An 8,451-nucleotide genomic window follows, 5' to 3' on the forward strand; every position below is an offset into this window, starting at 1 on the left:
GGGCAAGACTTGCTTCAATGGGGCTTTGGTGCTCACTGAGTCTGCCCCCTGAGTGTGTCCTTTATGGTTCCACGGAGCTGCAAACTGGATGGTCCCACTCTGACCTCTGTGTACACTGGCTCCTGGATCTTTAGGGAGGTGCTAATCTAGCCTTTGCCTGAGGCTATCCAGCAAAAGACTTCCTGCAGGGCTTGGGCCGGGCAGGTCCCACGGGATCAACAGGGCGGGGCTAGCAGTTATGGCTGCTCTCAGAGGCCCAGCTTCTCAGTGTCTGGGCAATTGCTGCAAGCCCCTCCGAGAGAAAGCTGCCCTCTAGTTCCGACCGATGCCAGACAGTCCCGCTTCTCCCGTATGAGTCTGGGTCCCCAGAGACTCGCCCGGAACTGGAGCTCAGAGCCTGAGACTCCCTCCCGATTGTAAACGACAACTGTGCCCTCAGCTGCCAGCCCACTCCTTGTGCGCCTCTGTACCTTAGTATTTTACTTCCGCACTGTGCCTCCTCTGAGTCTCGGTATGCTTTTCTCTTTCCTTCTAGTTGTAGAATTTCCACTCAGCCAGCCTTTCTGTGGTTCTGGATGATGTCCGTTCCATCTTTTAGTTGTATTTTTGAAGTGATTGTTCGAGGCAGCAAACTCCGGTGTTTACCTATGCTGCCATCTTGGTTTTTCCATGTTCATTGTTAATTTTATAACTCACATTATACTTGCAAACATCAATAAATAACTTTCAGCAAACCAGGTGATGCTAACACATTGCACTGTTCTCACAATGCTTGGTGGCTTTTTTTGTTTTGTTTAGTTTTGTTACTTAGCTTACAGGAAAGTAGCAAAAGTTTAAAAGCAATCAGTTGCTTATGTCACTCCAACTGGAAAAGGCATGAAACGAAAAAAGCATTCTTTATGGAATGAGGAGGGGAACATTATCTTATTTTATGTTTTGGATTCATAGTAGGCCAACATTCTGGAAAAAGTATTTCCTCTCATGTCAGTCCTTGAAGGACTCATGTCCCAGATCCAACCTTCCCCTGGCAAGGTGCACTGTACTTTTCCTCTTGGCCATCGCATACCCATGTGACACAAAGAGTGCCGGGCACTAGAAATTCTCATTACTTCAAACAAGCCAATGTCATTAGCAGCAAGGCAATTTCTTTCTCTGTTCTAGCATGTTTGTTGTTAGCCCCTGAGTTGGTGGAGAGAAAGTTGTGCCATGGCCGAAGAGAAAGAATCAACACTGAGGACAAATTCAAGAACAACTCACTTCCTGCTCAGTGTTTAATCAAATGTTTTCCTGGCTGGCTCTGAGGTCCTTGTCTCCCAGTGATCACCATTTTGTATCCCAGTAGATTTAAACAGAAATTGGCACAAGCACTGGCATCAATTGGCATAAATGTTTCCTTCAAATGAGGCATAACATTGTGTCACTCATCTTGGTGTTAGAAGAGGCAAGTATGTCACATACAGCTATACCTAAGATGAGGTTGTATTTACTTATTCAGTTTTAAATATTATGCAGTTATGAAACATATTTTTAAGTGAAGAAATACAGAGTTATAAAACCAAAACCTACAATTTGCAATGAACAAATGTAAGTATTTTGGCATTTTTACTGAAGCTATTCTGTTTGATTAAAAAGCTAACACAGTACACATAGAACTTCATTTATGTTTTTTTGACTCCCCAGTCTTGTTCACCCTCCCTCTGCCCTTCAGAGGCAACCAATATTCTGAGGTTTTTATGTATCATTTCATGTATGTACTTATAGTTATATATACACATGTATCTATAGGTTATGCAAAAACATCTTAAAATTTTACATAAATGACATTATTTGTGTAACATTTTATCCAATAATATTTTTAAAAAGAAGCTTCAGTTACTTTTAAAAATATTTTTTTATTGATTACAGAGAGAGGAAGGGAGAGATAGAGAGACTGAAACATCAATGATGAGAGAGAATCATTGACTGGCTGCCTCCTGCATGCTCCCCACTGGTGATCAAGCCTGCAACACCTGGCATGTGCCCTTGACTGGAATCAAACCCGGGACTCTTCAGTCCAATGCTCTAGCCTTTGAGCCAACCCAGACAGGGCCAGTTACTTTTTTTAATATATGTTTTATTAGAGAGAGAGAGAGAGAGAGAGAGAGAGAGAGAGAGAGAGAAATTGATATGCGACAGAAACATTGATTGGCTGCCTCCCAAACATGCCCCAACCAGAGATTGAACCCAGGTATGTGCCCTGACTGGGAATTGAACATTTTGACCTTTTGGTGAATGGGAAAATGCTCAAAAAAATGAGCCACTTTATTAACAAACATTTGAGCTGTCTCACATACATGCTTGCTGCAAAATAATCCCCACTTACTACATATCTCTGTGCAACAATTGACCTGGGATAGACAGCTCCCACCTGACTAGATATTGTCAGTATGACTCAAGAGCACCGTGCAAATTCTCACTGACACCAGCCCTGTGTGAGAAGTCCCCAATCTGCACTTGGACTTGGCTATGTTCCACTTTTTTAAAAAAATATATTTTATTGATTTTTTACAGAGAGGAAGGGACAGAAATAGAGAGTTAGAAACATCGATGAGAGAGAAACATCGATCAGCTGCCTCCTGCACACCCTCCTACTGGGGATGTGACTGCAACCAAGGTACATGTCCTTGACTGCAATCGAACCTGGGACCTTTCAGTCTGCAGGCCGACGCTCTATCCACTGAGCCAAACCAGTCAGGGCGGCCATGTTCCACTTTTAATATTTTTTTTTATCACCCTTATGGGCATACAAAAGGGTTTTCATCCATTTACACTCGCATTTTACTGGTTAGCGCTGAATTAAAAAAGGGTGTTTGTAGTCTGTTTGTTATTCAGGTTGCTTCTGTTATATAGAAAGAATGCTTGCATGTTTTTCTATTCACTTAGTGATTTTTTGGGGCTCCTTAGGAAAACCACCCATTTTCACATCATCAGATGTGAACCTTCCTTCCTTCCTTTCCTCCTTTCTTTTTCCCTTTCCTCCCCTTTCTTCCCTCCCTCTCATAAGCCCAGAGAAGAGCATTTCTACACCACCCTCTCTTATACACTGTCCTTGACTCTGGGAAATTATACTCTGGCTCTTGCTAAACATGCTTCAATTCTATGACACATTTTCTACTTTAAATGACCTTCTGTGAGGTTTGGAAACCTCAGAAAATATGTTTAATCAATCTATCACTGTGGCAAAGACGATGACAGTGGTACCTTATTGTATGAAACCATGAGAAAGCAGGCTCTCTCCTGCTTGTTTGAGGAAAATCAAACTATTTCTTATCTGCCACTCATAAGTGTCTCCTTCACTCATCTGCCACAGTCCCCATATTTCCTGGCATTATATTTCCCTTGTTTTGTAGTTTAGTTCTTGTGATTTCTGGATACCTCTGTCACATAAGGTTCGGCAGACAGAGGGATTGTCCTTGTGCCTGAATATGAGTCTGTTTGCCATGCAGCCGGGTCCTACGTCATGTCAGAGGAAAGGTGTGTGCTATTGGGGGAGAATGGAGTGGTTTCCAGAAGGACAAGGTCATGAGACAATGTGTACTCAGGGTTCTCCTGTGGAACTGGTACACAGTGGGGCGAGGTTAAGAAGTTAAGAGAGAGAAACTGAGAAGCATACCCCCTGCCCCCAAGCTGGGCACCTGGGGAAGCTCAGTTTTCTCATCCATCAAGTGGGATGAGAATATTCCCGAAGCTGCGTGAAACCTTGTGAGACTCCATGAAGATCCAATAGGCAGTAGGCAATTAGCTGGAAGCCCCAAGTGCCGTGGAATGTGCTGGGCTGTGGGCTCAGGGCGAGTGGTTCCCAGGTCTGTTTCCCCCACAATAAACCCGGTGCTGCCCCCAGCGCCACCATCATAGTCCCCTTTCACCCATGGGTGAGCCCAGAAGTAGGGTAACCTGTGTGAGGTCACACCAGCAATGAGTGGCTCTGACTAGGCTGTGGGATCTCAGACTCCCAGGGTGCCGGGACCCTCCCCTGCCTCCCCTTACCTGGTGCGGTGCAGTCAGTGGGTGCTGGGCGGCCTGGGGAAGGCACTGGGTGGCCTGGAGGAGTATGAGCTCTTGCAGGCAGTGGACTCAGAGGAAGCCAGGCGGATGCAGTTGAACTAGAGTGGTCTGGAGGTCGAATGTTCCAGGACACAGCTGCTGCGAATGAAGAAGAAAGGCGTGTGGCCCCCAAGCCAGGAGCAGGTCCTCCGGATGGGTGGAAACTGCTGTAAACAGGACCCAGCAACCAGCGAGGGGCCGCGTGCTTGTCCCCTTATGGGACGCTTCCTGTCAGAGCCTGCCAGCTGCCAGGCACCTCCCATTTCCTTTTTATGGTTTGTTAAAATAAGCAATATTTAGAGGAAGAGGCTATGAAGGCAGTGATGGATCCCCTCCCCAATCAGAAACAGCCCCTGTGATACAGGAGTTCCCATGGGGCATGCACTCCCCAACACTCTCCTCAGCACCCATCTCAGGAGCACCTGCCTAGCTCTGCTCTCCACACCCTTCTCCTGGCTCTGCTTCTAGAATGTTCCTGCTCACTAGGGACACACAGGCACTTCTGGTCCACAGAGGGCCTGGAAGGGAAGACCAACTCTAACTTTGATGGGCTCCCCAGTCGCAGGTGCTGGCTGCCCCCTCTCTGCCATTGGACAGAGCAGCCTGGGGGGCTCATAAGGACTGGAGTGTTATGTATGGGCACCTGGGGGGAGGGCTGTCGTTCCTCTATTTGTCAACTACCACAAATTTAAGGCTGTAGCAGCGAACACAGAACATTACCTTGCAAAGTGAGATGGAGAACACAATATGGGCTTAGGCTCCCACATTCTGTTGGTCAATTTCAATAGTTTTATTTAGTATATTTGCAAATCAGGGAAGCTCTTCTTATAGGTGCTGTTTTATTCTGATTATTAAACAGGAAATTGATTTATAGCATCAAACCACCAGATTTACATAAGTGAGGTCAGAGGGCCTAACCTGTACTTAGGGGGAAAAAGTCCTCTCAGCCACAGCCTGAAAGAACACTACTAGATGGAATGGTGGATTGCAGCTGTTTTATAATAAGAAGATGCCGGTGCTAGAAAGTTCAGACAATGGTCAGAAGTCCGTAACCAGGAACCTCGTATATAGAGGGGTATGGGAAGGTCAACATCACCATTCATTTTCCACACACTTGCTGATCCCATTTTACATGCCAGGCACTGTGTTATGTAATAGGGACGAAGATGAAAAGGTCAGAATCAAAGTATCTGAAAAAGGAAATCCCTAAAGAAATGCTACTGACCATGGGGAGAAACTGTTAAGCCTCTCTAAGAATATATGCTTCAATGTTGCTCTGCCTCTGCATCTACCCCTGTTCATCAGTCTATACTGGTCCCCATTATCTGTCCCAACCTCACTGGAGCAGTCCCAACCTCACCGGTTGCTCCATTCTAATTAGCATATTACTTTTTTATAAGTATAGATAGATTATATAGGATAGAAATGCTTAAGTGTATGTGTGTGTGTGTGGGGGGGGGAAGCCTTTTTCAGCAGGAGGAGATGCTCTTGGCAGACAAAAATACATAATTCCCTATATCGGACTGATAGCCAGCCATATGCACTATACTGCCAAAGCAGTCATTAAAAAATTGAACCGCTTTCTTACACCTTACACCAAAGAGCTGTTTCCCTTAAAACCTCTCCTCAGCCCCCACCTTAGCTTCTGCCTTCGTGGTTCACCCAGATTTGGTTCTGATTGGTAGGTTTCTATGTCAGTAAGCATCTGTGGGCCTTCACTGTACCTAGTCAAAGAGGCGGGACTGATCAGCAGCCCCCAGGAGGCCCAGAGAGAAACAGGCACAGCTGCTGGTGAACCCTAAGTGAAAGAGAGGGGCAACGGCTGATCAACACCTGCCACAGAGGCTGTGGATCAGACCCTGCCTCTCTCTCTGCAAGCCTCTCTCCGGGCCTGATCCACAGCCCCCTTGGCAGTCAGTGTTGGGTCTCTTCACCGCTTGGGCTGTAGTCAGTTCTGGGTCACCATGGTAACCCAGCACTGACTTCTGGTGTTTGGTGAGGCATTGGTTGTTACAGATGTTACGAAACCTGGCTCTTTATATATACACACAGATTTTTCACAGTAATAATCATCAAGCATCCAAATTTGACTTGTCTTCCCAAAACAACTGATAAACAACTGGGAATTTCATGTCACTCTTTGTGCAATTGCCATCCCTGATGGTAGCTGTCTGAGCACTTTCTATCAGTAAGCAAATACCGAAATACTGAAAAACTCAACAATTTAAACAGACAGGTACTGTGGTCATCTTCGTATTATCAAGTGTACTAAAAAGACATGAGCTCTCCAGAGCTAAAGTTCTAGTAAACTTAGTCCTGATTATTTGTATATTTTTGATTATTTGGAAAATTTTTAAATCTTATTACTAAAGGAGCTTATTCAAGATAGAATGATCTCTGAGGCTCAGACCCCCTTGGGGGATGTCTGACCACTGGTTTAGGCCTGATTGGTGGAGGTCAGACATCCCTGTCGAAATCTGGGACTGCTGGCTTCAAACCACTCACCTGCCTGCCTTCCTGATCACCTCTAACTGCCTCTCCCTGCCTACCTGTTTGCCCCTAACTGCCCTCCCCTGCCAGCCTGATCTCACCCCCAACTGACCTCCCCTGATGGCCTGATCTCTCCCCCAACAGTCCTCCCATGCCTGCCTGATCTCGCTTCTAACCGTCCTTCCCTGCCGGCTTGATCTTGTCCCCAACTGCCCTCCCCTGCTGGCCTGATCGGCCCTAACTGCCTCTGCCTTGGCCTCGGCCCCACCACCATGGCTTTGTCTGAAAGGAAGTCGGATGTCTGGAAGTAGGCCAGTTGCTCCATTCTAATTAGCATATTACTTTTTTATAAGTATAGATAGATTATATAGGATAGAAATGCTTAAGTGTATGTGTGTGTGTGTGGGGGGGGGAAGCCTTTTTCAGCAGGAGGAGATGCTCTTGGCAGACAAAAATACATAATCCCTATATCTGGACTGATAGCCAGCCATATGCACTATACTGCCAAAGCAGTCATTAAAAAATTGAACCACTTTCTTACACCTCACACCAAACAGCTGTTGTCCTTAAAACCCCTCCTCAGCCCCACCTTAGGTTCTGCCTTCACAGTTCACCCAGATTAGGTTCTGATTGGAGGTTTCTATGTCAGTAAGCATCTGTGGGCCTTCACTGTACCTAGTCAAAGAGGCGGGACTGATCAGCAGCCCCCAGGAGGCCCAGAGAGAAACAGGCACAGCTGCTGGTGAACCCTAAGTGAAAGAGAGGGGCAACGGCTGATCAACACCTGCCACAGAGGCTGTGGATCAGACCCTGCCTCTCTCTCTGCAAGCCTCTCTCCGGGCCTGATCCACAGCCCCCTTGGCAGTCAGTGTTGGGTCTCTTCACCGCTTGGGCTGTAGTCAGTTCTGGGTCACCATGGTAACCCAGCACTGACTTCTGGTGTTTGGTGAGGCATTGGTTGTTACAGATGTTACGAAACCTGGCTCTTTATATATACACACAGATTTTTCACAGTAATAATCATCAAGCATCCAAATTTGACTTGTCTTCCCAAAACAACTGATAAACAACTGGGAATTTCATGTCACTCTTTGTGCAATTGCCATCCCTGATGGTAGCTGTCTGAGCACTTTCTATCAGTAAGCAAATACCGAAATACTGAAAAACTCAACAATTTAAACAGAGAGGAACTGTGGTTATCTTTGTATTGTCAAGTGTACTGAAAAGACATGAGCTCTCCAGAGCTAAAGTTCTGATAAACTTAGTTCTGTAGCTTTTGATTATTTGGAGATTTTTAAAATCCTATTTTGCCAAGATGTTTCTTCACAATAGAATTTGATCTCTGGGGCCCATGTACATTTTTAGACCTAACATAGAATCTTAGTCATGTGAGAATGGAACGGGAACATTTAGTGAGGTACAATTCAAAATGCTCTTGGAATTCCGTTAATTCAATATGACCATGTTCATTCTCAACTCCATCAGAAAATGTCTTAATTTAAAAAAATATCAAATATTTTAAACCATGCCATTTCTTTTTGGACTTGATCAAAATAGTTTATTTTGTCTTAGTATAATGATGTAACCATAGTATCAAAGAATTAAGTAATGATATTCAAGGACATATATGTAGTAGAAAATGGGTAAACAGGTGAGTAGAGAGCAGTTTACAGTGGATAGAAAGCTTGGACTGGTGAAAATACCCAGTAAGAAAAATAAGTTCTTTTTTAAAAAAATTGTTTTATTGCTTAAAGTATTACAAAGAGTACTATATATGTCTCCTTTTTTTTTCTCCCCTTGACCTTCCCCTAGCCTCCCATACCCCCCAGTGTCTTGTGTCCATTGGTTATGCTTATATGCATGCATACAAGTCCTTCG

The 8,451-nt window shown here is 45.0% G+C and overlaps 1 protein-coding gene across 1 annotated transcript in view; it reads right to left on the reverse strand.

Annotated features, from left to right (window-relative positions):
• LOC102255150 (GTPase IMAP family member 5-like) overlaps positions 1–4,302 on the reverse strand; it is an 8,867-nt gene extending 4,565 nt beyond the window's left edge. The window contains exon 1 of the mRNA XM_005861536.2: positions 4,027–4,302. The gene's annotated coding sequence lies outside the window, so the exon portion shown is untranslated. The remainder of the gene's footprint in view (positions 1–4,026) is intronic.
• Positions 4,303–8,451: the final 4,149 nt, after the last annotated feature.

This window comes from Myotis brandtii, unplaced genomic scaffold, assembly GCF_000412655.1.
Source record: "Myotis brandtii unplaced genomic scaffold, ASM41265v1 scaffold1533, whole genome shotgun sequence".
Taxonomy (NCBI): domain Eukaryota; kingdom Metazoa; phylum Chordata; class Mammalia; order Chiroptera; family Vespertilionidae; genus Myotis; species Myotis brandtii.